The 14,125-nt window shown below is 38.2% G+C and overlaps 1 protein-coding gene across 6 annotated transcripts in view; it reads right to left on the reverse strand.

Annotated features, from left to right (window-relative positions):
* Positions 1-14,125, reverse strand: part of ece2b (endothelin converting enzyme 2b) — an 89,283-nt gene that overhangs the window by 47,663 nt on the left and 27,495 nt on the right. Inside the window, exon 1 of one of the 6 annotated variants that reach the window (XM_067366348.1) lies at positions 5,515-5,644. The exons of the other annotated variants lie outside the window; for them this stretch is intronic. The gene's annotated coding sequence lies outside the window, so the exon portion shown is untranslated. Of the gene's footprint in view, positions 1-5,514; positions 5,645-14,125 lie in introns of those variants that run through there. 6 annotated transcript variants of the gene reach the window in all.

Consider the following 14,125-nt stretch of genomic DNA (forward strand, 5'->3'; position numbering starts at 1 on the left):
CCCTCTCCGCTCCCGGACTGATCTAGAGACCTGACGTGACTCTGGGCGATCAGCGAAGGCGTGACGTTGCTCTGGGCGATCAGCGAAGGCGTGACGTTGCTCTGGGTGATCAGCGAAGACGTGACGTTGCTCTGGGCGATCTGCGAAGGCATGACGGTGCTCTGGGCGATCAGCGGCGACGTGACATTGCTCTGGGCGATCAACGAAGGCGTGACGTTGCTCTAGGTGATCAGTGAAGACGTGACTTGACTCTGGGCGATCAGCGGGGGTATGAACTGGCGTTGTTGTTGTTGTTGACGCCATCTTGTGAATGTCCTCTTTAGCGGCAGCCATTACGTGATGCAACGTGGTGTCGTGTTCCTCCGCGACACCCACGGTAAAACTAGAACCACTCAGCTGCAATGCGAGGACAATATATTGCTCCAACGACCACCTGGGATCGTGAAACGGCATGACGGAACACAGCGGATGAGACAGTCCTCCTCGGAAAAAGACCATGAGACATACCTCATCAAAACACGTTAACTGTGCCAGTCCGATAAACTCCTTGACATAATCCTCTAACGCTCTGTCTCCTTGACGGAGACACATCAACTGAGCAGATGGATTCATATTGCCGAGACGGGAACGCTCACAAAGCTTGCTGGACCTGGGTATGGCTAGGTCTTCTGTAATGAAGTGGGACTGAGGCAGAGATCCATCTGCAAGCTTTTATTCAAAGTGAGCATAGTCGTACAGGCTGGGTCGATCAGGGGCAAACAGGAACAGCAAGGAACAGGCAGAGTCGTAGTCAGAGTACAGGCAGTAGATCGAGGCAGGCGGATATCATTCACAGGTCGGTATACAAGGCAAGAGTCAGGACAGGCAGCAACGGGTAAATAAACAGGAACAGGCAAGATCAAACACGGGCAGACAGGAAACACAGAAACGCTCAGAAATGACACACTGGGAAATCAAGACCTAGCAGTGAGGTGGTGTGTGTATGAGTCTTTTATAGTCCGAGTAATGAGCTGCAGCTGGGTGTGGTGATTGGTGATTAGTGTGAAGTGTGTGCAGGTGAGTGGCAGAGAGGATGATGGGAGATGTAGTCCGGGAACTGACAGGAACAGACGGTGATCATGACAATAACAAATTTGTTTGTTTTATGATTTGTTTTTCCAACTGGATGTCCCTGGAGGTTCTGTTAAATTTACATAACTTCTGAAACCTAATTTCTCCAGAAAGTCAAGCTAAGTAAAACACAGACATAAAACACAGACATAAAACACAGAGATGTAACCAGAGGGAAACTGTATTGCTCAAAGTTTGCTCTTTGGGGACTTAATGGAGTTCTCAATTGTTACATTTAAGTACCAGCTTTAAAAGAAACAATGCCAGACTAGTGTATTTTTCTCAGGAGGAAAATGTTTCCATTCGCTTTCTGTTCAGTCTCATTGGTGATAATTGTTTGTATTTTTCATTCCTGTGGATACAAACTATTTCTTTCTAAGGCCAACATACTTTAATACACACACTTTAAATACTTTCATCTGTGAAAAGACCTTGTCTACAAGACATATGATTGCACTGAAGGTTACACACACTCACACACACACACACACACACACACACACACACACACACACACACACACACACACACACACACACACACTCACACACACTCACACACACACACACACACACACACACACACACACACACACACACACACACACACACACACACACACACACACACACACACACACACACACACTCAGAGCAAGTAAGACACAAGAAAGCAATGGGTGCTCTTTGCAACATGCTATAAAGTTCAACCGGAACGCCACACTCAATCATCCTGGCTGTTAGTGTCTCCGTTAAATAAATGTTGTATCTTCAAAGCCAGATTTGGAGTTTCGGTAAGCTATTTCTCAATGGGCTTTTACAGGAAACCGTAAATGAGATTACAAAGACGAAAACTCTGACTCATGGTGATGTGAAACGAATGCATGCACAATGCACACATGCTAAGCCCACACAAACATGCATCTTCACAGCTGCTAATCGCTGGCTTGACATTTTCCCATCATTTGTTACCTCATAAGCAGTCAACTGACACTTCAGTTGTTTGTCATAAGTTCCCATACTACTTTGCAATGCAATGGCCGTGGTTGAGAAGAGGGATGTAGTTTTAAAAGATCATAGCCACAAGAATTCCCTCCAGAGGACTGGACAAGATTCCTGGGTGGTTGATCATGGAAGCTGCCTAGGGTATTTCTACATTAATCCAGATGCATTTAAAAATGGTCAGTGTTGGGGAAAGTTACTTTTAAAAGTAATGCATTTTAATACTGTGTTACATAGTTACTTTTTATGAAAAATAATGCATTACATTACTTTTGTGTTACTTTTTCTCACCTGGGCTGGGTTTACTTGTTTGTTTGTTTTTTTAATAACAACAAAAAAAGTTCTATTTTTGGCAAATGTAAAGGCCCTTTCACACCAAAAGTGAAATGAACAAGCCTCAGGCTGAAGGAAATGTATATTTACACCTGTACAGTAGAGGGCACATCTCAAACAAAGATGTGCTGCCATTCTGGATAAAAGAAGAATAGGATACAGGAGAAGGAAGTTCAACACTCTTATTTCTAAATCTGTTTCTAAAGTCATTTTTTTGCTTATTAGTATGGTTAAAATGAGATCATTGAATGTCAGCAGCAAAAACTTTGGTTAATAAAGTGAGATTAAGTACATAAAGTATATTTGTGTAATTTAATATATTTTGCATAAAATTCTGAGATTAAATTTCACTGTTTTTACTCATTTTGAGGAATACTGAATGTTTTCGTAATGCACATTCACATTAAGCCTAGAACTACAATAACCATCATGTTCACACAGCGCACACAACACCTCTGTACTTTATTTCTCTCAACATGAGGACAGGAGAGCTGTCAATCAATAAATGTGAAAAAGTAACTTACGTTACTTATTTGAAAAAGTAACTTAGATATTTTGTTGTAAATTGAAAAAGTAATGCGTTACTTTACTAGTTACTTGAAAAAGTAATCTGATTACGTAACTCAAGTTACTTGTAATGTGTTACCCCCAACACTGAAAAATCTTCATACTAGTGTTTTCAAGTATTTCACAGAAGCTTCTCATTAACACTGAAATGTCAAAAAACACTCAAATCATTTTACTGCACATGTGTGAAACATAATAAAAGCTCACTATTCTTCTGGCATGGTCATTTTATTAGCAGAATATCTCACTATACTGTTGCGTCCAAGTCACACTCAATCGCTAATTCATTTTTGGTCTAAAATGCAATTGCCTTCAGCCTTTGCCACAGGACAGCAATTCTGAGTACATTTTCTGCCATCTTTTCAGTAATGTAATGTAAAGATTGTACAAAGTAACATTTATCTAGAAATATCTAGAATTAGAACATTTATCTAAGTAAACATGCATTTAGAAACAATGAAAGAGAAAAGCACATAGCAAACACATTCCGGTATAAGACATCTACGGGTATAATACTCATCATATCATGTGACAACCTTTGCAAATACATTTGTATTTGTGTGCACCTCAGTGTGGATAGAAGGCCAAAATTAGTGTAGACATAGACTCAGAGGAAGGAAAAACTATGTAGGACACCTTGGTGTGAAAACTACCCATGCACACCAGTGCTGAAGTTCTTCTTTGAACTGTAACTGACACATTCATGACGTGGTGTCATGTGAAATTCAGTATTTTAGTCTATGTTGGAAATAGCATACTACCATGATTGACAAAATGTACTGAACCTACTGTATACAATGCATCACAAAAGTGCAATGAGTACACCTGACCATTTACATTGTGATGAACAATCTAGAACAGGGCTCAGTAAATTATGGCATGATAGATAATCACTGGCATGTAAACAACAGTGAAAGAGGTGTTTGTTCTGCTTTACTTGCTGTTCTTAGCTTTCATAAACAAGAAATGACCTCTATCAGTGCTGGAGATATTCAGCTCAGTTTACAGAATCCTTCACATTCCACACACAACTCATAATGACGGTGATGTGTGAACTACAACATTCTGTGGAGATCAGAAGGGTCACACTGGGAATCTGTTATTCAAAGTCTAAGGGTATGTTTACACGACATAAGTTTTTCCTTCGTGTTTTTTTGCATACAGATGACAACGTTGTCAAAGCGTTCTCTTGTTCACACAGATTTGCAAAAATGACTAAAAATGCTGTATTCTGCTGCCAGGCCAGTAGTTGGCGATGTCATTTTGTAAAGAAACCCTACGCACCTATAGACCGAACACGTAATACACATACTGTATGCGTATGATGTCATCATTTTCACAAATTTGCATTTTTGTAGTTTACATAGAGGCGATCGTTTTCAAAAACTTCCACTTTGAATCTCGTTTTCAAAATTTTGTGTTTGCAGCCCCCCAAACACTGTTGTCTCGTAAATGAAAGGAAAAAATGCATACAAAGTTTTCCGTTTTTAGTTGAAAATGGTGTTGTGTAATTTAAATCTGAAAATAAACAAACTTTTAGGATTTAAAATGAAACTTTTAAAAGTTTAAACCACTTTTTATGGGAAAAAAAATTAAATTAAAACGTTTGTCATTAATCTAGTGCTGTCAATCGATTAAAAAAAAAGTAACTAAATAATCGCACTAGAGTTGTCAAATGTACCAACTTTGGTACCAAGTCGGCCCTGAAATTTTAAAAATGTGACGCTTTGAGCGCTGTTGAGCAGATTCGTAAACACCTCTGATTGGCCACTGTGTTCATGCACTCAACAGATATGTCTGTGATTGGCTAGAATGATCAACGCATGGGAGCGTTTGAAAGCAAACGGAAGTGTTTGAGTTTGAAAGCATTTTGAAAGTGGCGTTTATCGGTGGACTGGTCCGCGATAGACGCCTGCTTTCAAACGCGTTGATCATTGAAGCCAATCACAGAAACATTTGATGAGCGTGTGAATACGATGGCCAATCAGAGGTGTTTATGAATCTGCTCAACAGCGCTTAAAGCGTCACATTTTTAAAATTTCAGTACCGACTTGGTACCAAAGTCAGTACTTTTGACAACTCTAAATCACAAATTTTTTCGGTAATTAAAAGCATTGGAGTTTTTATATATTTGTATTGTAATAATTTCACAGTTAATCTCCAAATTAATGTAGATAGAAAATAAAGACAATATATTTTAAATATTTGTTGGAGTAAAATAAGATATTAAAGATATTAAACATTAGGGATATTTTAACATCTCTTTCTTGATGCATTATTTGACTGAATTGCCAAACGTTAAATTTAGAGTCAAAATGCAAAATAATCAGAAGATGATAGCATTAAACAAGCAAAGTACATACAGCATGCAGTACACAGTGCAGTATGTATTGCATTTTAAACATAGCCACAGTTTATATAATAACAGATAGAGAATGTCATTACAGACTCCAACAAGCAACTACATTCTACAGCAGCCCAGACAAAACCATTGATGGACTTACCGTTCATCAACACGGTATAAAACACACCAGCAATGCAAAAGCAGAAGTGAACTGGTGCCACTGCTGTGGAATGACTGGAATAAACCATCTACTGCAGAACGGGGAGGAGGAAAGCCAATGTTTTGTTAACATGACCCAGAAAGGGCAGGTCGCTACCGTGGGAGAGGGAAAGCTGCTGGGAGTGAGGAACAGATAAACCTCACTTCCGAAAAGGAGACTCCTACCTCGGTTTCATGGGTAACGGTGAAACGCATGCATATGGGGAAGTTGTAAAACAAAACAAAAAAAAGAAGTCACTGAAGACACTTACAGTAATCAGCAGTTGTGGCTTGAACCACTGGTAAATGTTGTGGGGATATGGGATAACCATTTGAAACCAGATGTCAAACATCTGCATTTATTTCTGATGCATTAGCACTAAGAAACTTCTTGTTATTGAACAATAAGTTAAAAAGACATGACATATGAAATTGCTTAACATGTCCAACAACTTGAATGCACATCATGTCATAATTAGGACTTTTTATGAGGACCTGAAGGTGGCATAACGTCCATTCATCAACAGTATTTATGTTTTAACAATGAAATGCTGAAATCTTGCCAAATATTCATCTTCATCTGTTCCACCTCACTCTCTTCTAATCAGACACACGTTCAGGCTCTCTTTTATTCGTTTATCACCCTTCTTCTGTAAACCATCATCATTTCAGAAGCAGTCTGTATGACTCAATAATCCGCTCCTGTTTAATAAATATTTCTTAAATATTTGTGTTGAATATTTCTTTGAAGACACTCATAGCTCACAAAATGACCTCGCCACTGAATTGACAAGCTTACCAGAAAAGCCACATTTCAACAAAAGTTTAAAAATGTCAAGTCTTGTATAAAGTAGTATTTTCCATACACCTTGAATTAGGGGTGTAACGGTACATGTATCAGTCCTGAACCGCCACGGTTTGGTTCATGCAGTATGACGACGAATACAGGCGATCCACACTCCAATCCAGAAGGGGGTGGGCTTTTTAGCCTAACCTATTTTTTAACCAGCATTGACCACCAATAATCGCAATAAGCTCTGTGTTTTGTTACTTCAAACTCTGTCCATTTTATTACCAAATTCAAACAATAAATACCGTTTTTCAATGTGACATGAGCGCGGAGCATGAGTGAACGCGATCATCTTTTCCTCTTCACTACTACAGAATGAACATGAAGGTACGTTGAAAGATACAGTACAACTTAGTGTTTCAACAGCGGAAAGATGTCAGAAAAACACTTTGTAAACAATATGTCACATAGTATTACATTTACCTCAGCAAAGCCATTCAGTGTCAACAGCTTGTTAGTTCGCTAGAGAAATGAACTGTTTCGCTAAATAAATGCACTATATTAGCCTATCTATTAATTATATTTAACTTAACCTGTTAGTTAATGTAAGGCCTAAATAAATCCGTCATGAAAACAAGTTATGACAGCCACTGTGTAAATGATTATATTTCAACAACGAATTGGAGAAACAGAAGTTAATGCAAAAACTGCCTTATGTGTAATGTACATGCTTACAATAAATACATTTATTATTATTTGAGTGTTGATGATTATGAAAAAATAAATAGAACTGAATTTAATTATATGGGCTCTGTTGTTAATTGCAACCTTTAATAGGGCTCCTAATAGTTTACAGCATTAGCAGAAATTTTAATTATAATTGGATACATTTAAAGACGGAGACACAGTTTGTTCAGTAAAACATTGTTTAATAAAAAAAAAAGAAAAAAATAGTTTCATTTATTCACCCTGCTGTGCCGAACCCATACACAAACATGTTACTGCCCTACCTTGAATACATGTGAGTTAACACATCAGAATCATTATTTTTCAAATTTCCAGTTTTTTAAAAATATTTTGCAAGGAAAAACGTTTATTTATTTATTTATTTATTTATTTATTTATTTATTCATAAATATCATAAATAAGATTTTGGGGAAGTTTTACCACATGACTTTTCACAACTTGATCTAGATTCATGTCATAAAAAAGATCAAATGACCAGAGACTTTCTGACATGGATAATATCATATCCTGTTTTTTAATTTAACACACACACATATATATATATACATTATATATATATATATATATACACACAAACATTTGTTGGATGCGATTAATCGTGATTAATCAGTTTAACAGCACTAGTTTTTAAGAAATTTTATGTACTTTTGTTATTTTTTAGGTTTTTTAATATTTCTATTTAGCTTTATTTTTAGATCAATTTAGTTTTTGTTAGTACTTCAACTGAATCTTTTCATTTATTATTTATATTTTATTTTATTTCAGTTTTATTTCATTTTAGTTTTAGTGAAAGGGGTGGTTGATTATGATTTCACTTTTTTAACTTTAGTTAGTGTGTAATGTTGCTTTTTGATCATAAACAACATCTGCAAAGTTATGATGCTCAAAGTTCAATGCAAAGGGAGATATTTTCTTTTAAAGAACTCTCTTTTTAAGGACTACAACAAACGGCTGGTAGGGACTACAACAAGCTTCTTCCCAGGTTGGTGACATCACAAACCCTAAAATTTACATAAACCCCGCCATCGAGAACACACAACAAAGGGGGCGAGGCCATGTTGGGCTGCTTTAGAGAAGAGGAAGAGTTGTTGTAGTGGAGTGTTGTTGACATGCCGTCATTTTACACCGGACTGCTTCACAAACGAGGATCAATTCAATGCTGGATTTTGGATTTGTACAAAAGATGAACATGACGGCACATGCTGGTGGATGAGTTGAATCAACTCCACAGCAGCTACATCAGTTTATCCACTAACCATTCAGATTCATTCTAAAATTTCTAAAAGACTTCCTGAGTCTGTTGTTGTTGAGCTGTTAAAGCTCCACCCTATTCTGGAAAGTGTGCCGGAAGCAGCAGCTCATTTGCATTTAAAGGGACACACACAAAAACAACGTGTTTTTGCTCACACCTAAATATGGGCAAATTTGACAAGCTATAATAAATGATCTGTGGGGTATTTTGAGCTGAAACTTCACACACACATTCTGCTGACACCAGAGACTTATATTACATCTCGTGAAAGGGGCATTATAGGTCCTCTTTAACATTAACAACACTGTGTCATACATGTGGTGTATTAAAGTCATTGTTTTTTTTTGTTTTTTTTTGTAATCAAGTGTACTGTTATCTGTATCTTTTTAATAAATTAAAATCAGACAAGACAAGTCAGGTGAAAAAAAAATCCCACTCATGTGTGTATGTGTGAAAGATGGCTAAAAGGTCACAGCTCTGTTTAAAGGCCATCATACACTCACTGCCCATCCCATCTCCATGGCAACAAGGCACCCATCAAGTGAACTATCACTAATTAAATCAATATGTTCTGTATCCTTTCACAAGCTGTTTAAATGGATAGAGAACTCTCCAATCAGAAGCCTTAAGCAAAAACAGCCACAAGGTTGTGTGGGGTCACTAGGACTGAGCGAGCGAGCGACCATTTGTGCAACATGACAAGGAAACACAATGACGCACAAACAATAAACGGCAATATGGAGATAATAACAGAGAGAGAGCGAGAGAGAGAGAGCTCTTACAGTACATGCACATAGAGGTCATGAAACAAGCTATAATTGTTATTTATGAAGGACTTTTTAAAGCCTTGACGCAATGGAGGAAAAGTGAAGGTCTCTCTAAATCAGCCATGATACTTTTAAAGGGGAACATGATATATTATCTAAACATACTTCAATGTTATGAAACAGGGGCTGAAGTTTATATGCAAGGTCCTTGAATATTTCAACCCAACATCAAAGCTGCATAGAATGTCACATGTAAAATAAATCTACACATTCTCAGATATCACTAAAGGGATAATATTGAAAAGATACTGTAGGGATGAAACAAAAAAATTTGGACTGATTCCAAATACCAAACATTTACAAATGATATTAACAATAGTAAATAAATAAATAAAATCAATCCATTTTAATGCTACAGTAAATTTAGCTAAATTAAATTTAGGCATCACAAGATTATAATGCATGTTATGAAAAATGGAGATTCCTTTAGAGATTTGCTAAAGACTACATTTCACATTGTAATATAAATAAATATTATGAATTCATTATTAAAAATATACAGTATTAAAGCAACACATATGGCTTCAAAACAGCTTTACAGAAAATTCTGATGTTCATGTTTATAATATGTTAAAGTCACCATGTTATCAAATTAACAATTCTTATTTTTTTATGGAACATTGCACGATTTATCCATGCACATCAATATTTTTGTTCAAATTCATATATCCTTGTAATCTTTAAACAACATAACTTCCCCTCCCCCTTGCAGCTCTTCTCCTCTCTAATTATGTTTACTGGTACAAGGGCGGGACAACCTGTCACTCACATGAGATCCACCAATAGCAAACCATTCAACCATCCAATCAATTCCCCATTGGCAAAATCATGTCCCACCCGTTTCTCCAGTTTGAGAAGCCGGATATATGTCACAATAGGGAAGAAAAGACTAGTATCCCAAATTTCGTTTCATGCTGACTTTAATGTCTTCATGCCTTCTAGTTGCATTTTGCAAATTAGAGCTGTGTGAAGACCAAACCTGAAATGAATAAGCCTCAAGCTGAAGGAAATGCATATTTACACCTAGATAGTAGAGGGCGCAGTTCAAACAAACCTTTCAGTTGTGTTTTGGATCAAAGAAGAATAGGATACAGGAGAACGAAGTTCAACACTCTTATTTCTAAATAATTCTTGCTTATTAGTATTGTTAAAATTAGATCATTGAAGGTCAGCAGCAAAAACTTTGGTTAATAAAGTGAGATTAAGTACATAAAGTATATTTCTGTAATTTAATATAGTTAATTATTACAGGTTTGCATAAAATCCTGAGATTGCATTTTACTTGCATTAATTTTGAGGAATAATCAATGTTTTTGTGCAAGTGAGATGAGGAAATGCATGTTCACATTTAGAACTACAATAATCATCATGTTCACACAGCGCACACAACACCTCTGCACTTTATTTCAATCAACATGGGGACAGGAGAGCTGTTAGTCAATAAATGTGCATTACTTATTTTAAAAAGTAACTATTCATATTTTGTTTTAAATTGAAAAAGTAATGTGTTACTTTACTAATTACTTGAAAAAGTAATCTGATTACCTAACCCAAGTTACTTGTAATGCGTTACCCCAAACACTGATCATAGCAGGGCTTACTTACATATAATATACTTAAAGATATGATAGCAACAAAGGTTGCAAACAATTGCCCGTATGTGTAAGTTGACACCCAACAAGAAACATACGGCGAGATGGAGACTCACTAATGAGAGCGAGACGGAGAAAAAGAGTAGCCTTATGAGGGGAAGGGAGAGGTTTTCCCAAGTTCCAGGAGTGGTGCGGACCTTTCTCTGTGCGGAATGTGATTGTTTGAAGTGGTTTCCTGAGGAGTGTTTTTGAAAGGAAACAGCTCGGTGGGGGAAGGCTGGCATAGCCCAACCTCTGCCCCTGAGAGCTAGAAATACCCTCACACTCCTGCCCCGAGAAACCCACCCAAGCCAACCCAAAGCCACCTTGAAGGGAGAGAGCGCCAGCCATACAACAAGAACAAACACACACTCTCTGAACGGGTATTAAGAGACTAGCGGGGCCACACAAGTTTCTGTCAGCCCTCAGAGACCATCCGAGGGAAAGATGAGGTAACAAAGCCTGCTTTGAACAGCCAGCATGGGCATTACTGGATCCAAGTGAGAAGAATACTGAAGAAGGGTGAACTGAAAGGGTGGGAAACAGCGCAAGTCCGAGAGCAGGCCATCATCGGTCTGCAGTCGCTCAAATGAAGGTGCTCAGACATTCTGTCGCCGGCAGACGTGGGTGAGGTCCAAGTACAAATAATCACATACACATACATAATTACACACACAATCTACATTGTCTGACTTGCTAAAATATGAGTGCATTCACGGACGAATGATGACTACAAATACTTCTCATGTAAAAATAGGGCTGCATGATTTGGGGGGAAATCTAATTGTGATTTTCTTATAAAAATGTAAAAAAAAAATTGTATGGCTACACAATTTTGCCAAGGTTTTGTTATTATATATCAATATTGATATAAAATAATAATAATAATAAAATGTATTACTATATACTGCAAAACATTACAAGAAATAACAAGAAATATTACTATTGAAATGTTTCAGTGTAAAAAAATATTCAAACAAATAATTCAAACAATTTTATTTTAAATTACAGCTGTAAATATTACTTTTCTTATTATGACTGGAAAACATCTAAACATCTTTAAAACAAGATTTGCATGACTTGAAAAGAAAAAATTGCATGAGATGGTGGAGCCGACGGCAGGAGAAGCCAGGGTGGAGTCTAGACTAAAGGGCTAGGTGGAAACTGGGGACTGGGCGGCGGTGGCGGAACCAGGGTGCATGAGGTATCTGGCGGAGCAGAGAGATTGATGGACCAGGGCAACCACCCTGGCCTGGAAGCACAAGGTGGAGCTATTGGCTTGCGGGGCCGAAGCGGAGATGGGGGCTCGGCAGACTGGGGCGAGTGTAAGGAAGATGGGGAAGCCGGAGGGAAGGAGAAGCTCGGTGAAGCCGAAGGGGTGGAGTGTCGAGGCGCAGCCAGAGACCCGGAAGTCCACACCAGAGGCAGAGTGATGACTGACCGAGGCTGAGGAAGCCCAATGGAGTCCCAGGGTTGGCGGGCCACGGCAGAGTCGAGGGAGTGCAGATCCAGGGCGGAGCTGACGGGCTGACAGGTCGAGGTGAAGACAAGGGCCTGGAGGCCTGATGTGAAGCCGGGGGCTCAACCTTAAGTTAAGCAGGCAGACAGGAGGCCAGAGGCAAAGCCGAAGAGATGCATGGAGCAAGCCTTGGGGTCCGAGCCAAGATGCTGGATGAACCAGTGGCACCAATTGATTCAGGGAACTGGAAAAAAAACAGCTGAGGGTTTTGTGGGAACAGGAAGTCAGGCGGGGACATCGGAGAAGGAAGATTTCCGGATGGATCCAGAGCATCCAGATGGCCAGACGGGACCAGAGTGGAAGGTGAAGACTCATGGGTAGGGACTAGGGAGGGGTACTGGATCCATGGACCACAGATCTATCAGGCAGTGGTCCTCTCCTGGCTCTGAGTTGGACTGGGCAGCTTGCTTCGGCTCAGAGAATACCCAGGCATCTGGTTCTGGCTCGGGATCCTTCTCTGCCTCACTGATGTTCCAAAAACTCAGGAGATATCTTAGAACATGTATGAAAATGAAAACCATATAAACTGAAACGTATAAGTAAAAAGTATAAATACAAGACGAACATAATGACTGACAGGTGATGATTATATCTACAGAAACAAACTAGGAGATAATTAGAAACCAATGAAACCGGAACAGATTAGGCAAAACAAGAACTAACAGAACAGAATAACAAAACAGTAATCCACAATCGTGACAGGTTTATGAAAAAAACTATTTGCTAGTGGCCTCAGTTCTACAAAAAATATTCTCCCCCTGACTACACTTTTGTTTTTCAGAGGAAGTGAGTGGCACTTTCCAGTTTGATCACACACACACACACACACACAATCTTTAAAATCTTAACAGCAAATGTCAGGGCCTTGCCTGATCATTTGAGGAAGTGGAATTCCTCGAAGGGTGTGGATTACACAAACAAAACACACTTACGCACGGAAAAACATTGTCTCTCCGAAAATGGATATTGAGCAGCTGGGAAAGCTCTGATAAATTGGATGACACCAGATCTGTAATTAGGCCAATGCTCTACAGAGAAGTGAACTTACAGACATCATCGACCAAGTGCCTTTTTGCTTTTGTGTTCATCATGCAATCTTTTATATGGTTCTTTAAGAACTGTATGAAGTCAATAGCTTAGAGGTTCAGAGACCTCATTTAGACACCTTCATGTTGTTAATAAACCCATAAGACTTTTGTTCATTTCTGAAACACAGATATAAAGAGGAGATTTCTGTCCCTCCATTAAAAGTCCATTATACCAAAACTTTCAAACTTCAAAAAGTTCATAAAGACATTGCAAAAGTAATATGTGTTGAGCTGATATGAGCTAAGATGTTTAATTCAAGTCTTCCAAAGAGACACAATTATTCACATATAATTTAGACTTTTATTCACATATAAACATTGATCAGAAGACTTAGATTAAACTGCTTGATTCATATGAATTATGTATTATATACATTTTTTGAAGCTTGAAAATTGTGGAATGGACTTTGAATGGAGGGACAGAAATTTCTCAGGTTTCATTTAAGACGGAGGCTATTTGCACTAAGTGAGGCTATTTGCACTATTTGCACCTGGAATAATATTCAGTTCAAAATCATAACTGAATATTGCCTTATTGGGATATTACTTGTCCCTGTCACTGAAGCCATACAATAACCATACCCCAGCACTGAATACCCATTTGGCACTTTTTGAAACTATTTAAAATAAATGCCTTTCCGAGCTGATATGCAATGGGAAATGGGAGAAGAATGAGTTCAGAAAATTTCAAACTCGCAACAAAAGCTAATGCCATCTGC

The sequence above is a fragment of the Chanodichthys erythropterus genome, chromosome 17 (assembly GCF_024489055.1).
Source record: "Chanodichthys erythropterus isolate Z2021 chromosome 17, ASM2448905v1, whole genome shotgun sequence".
NCBI lineage: Eukaryota > Metazoa > Chordata > Actinopteri > Cypriniformes > Xenocyprididae > Chanodichthys > Chanodichthys erythropterus.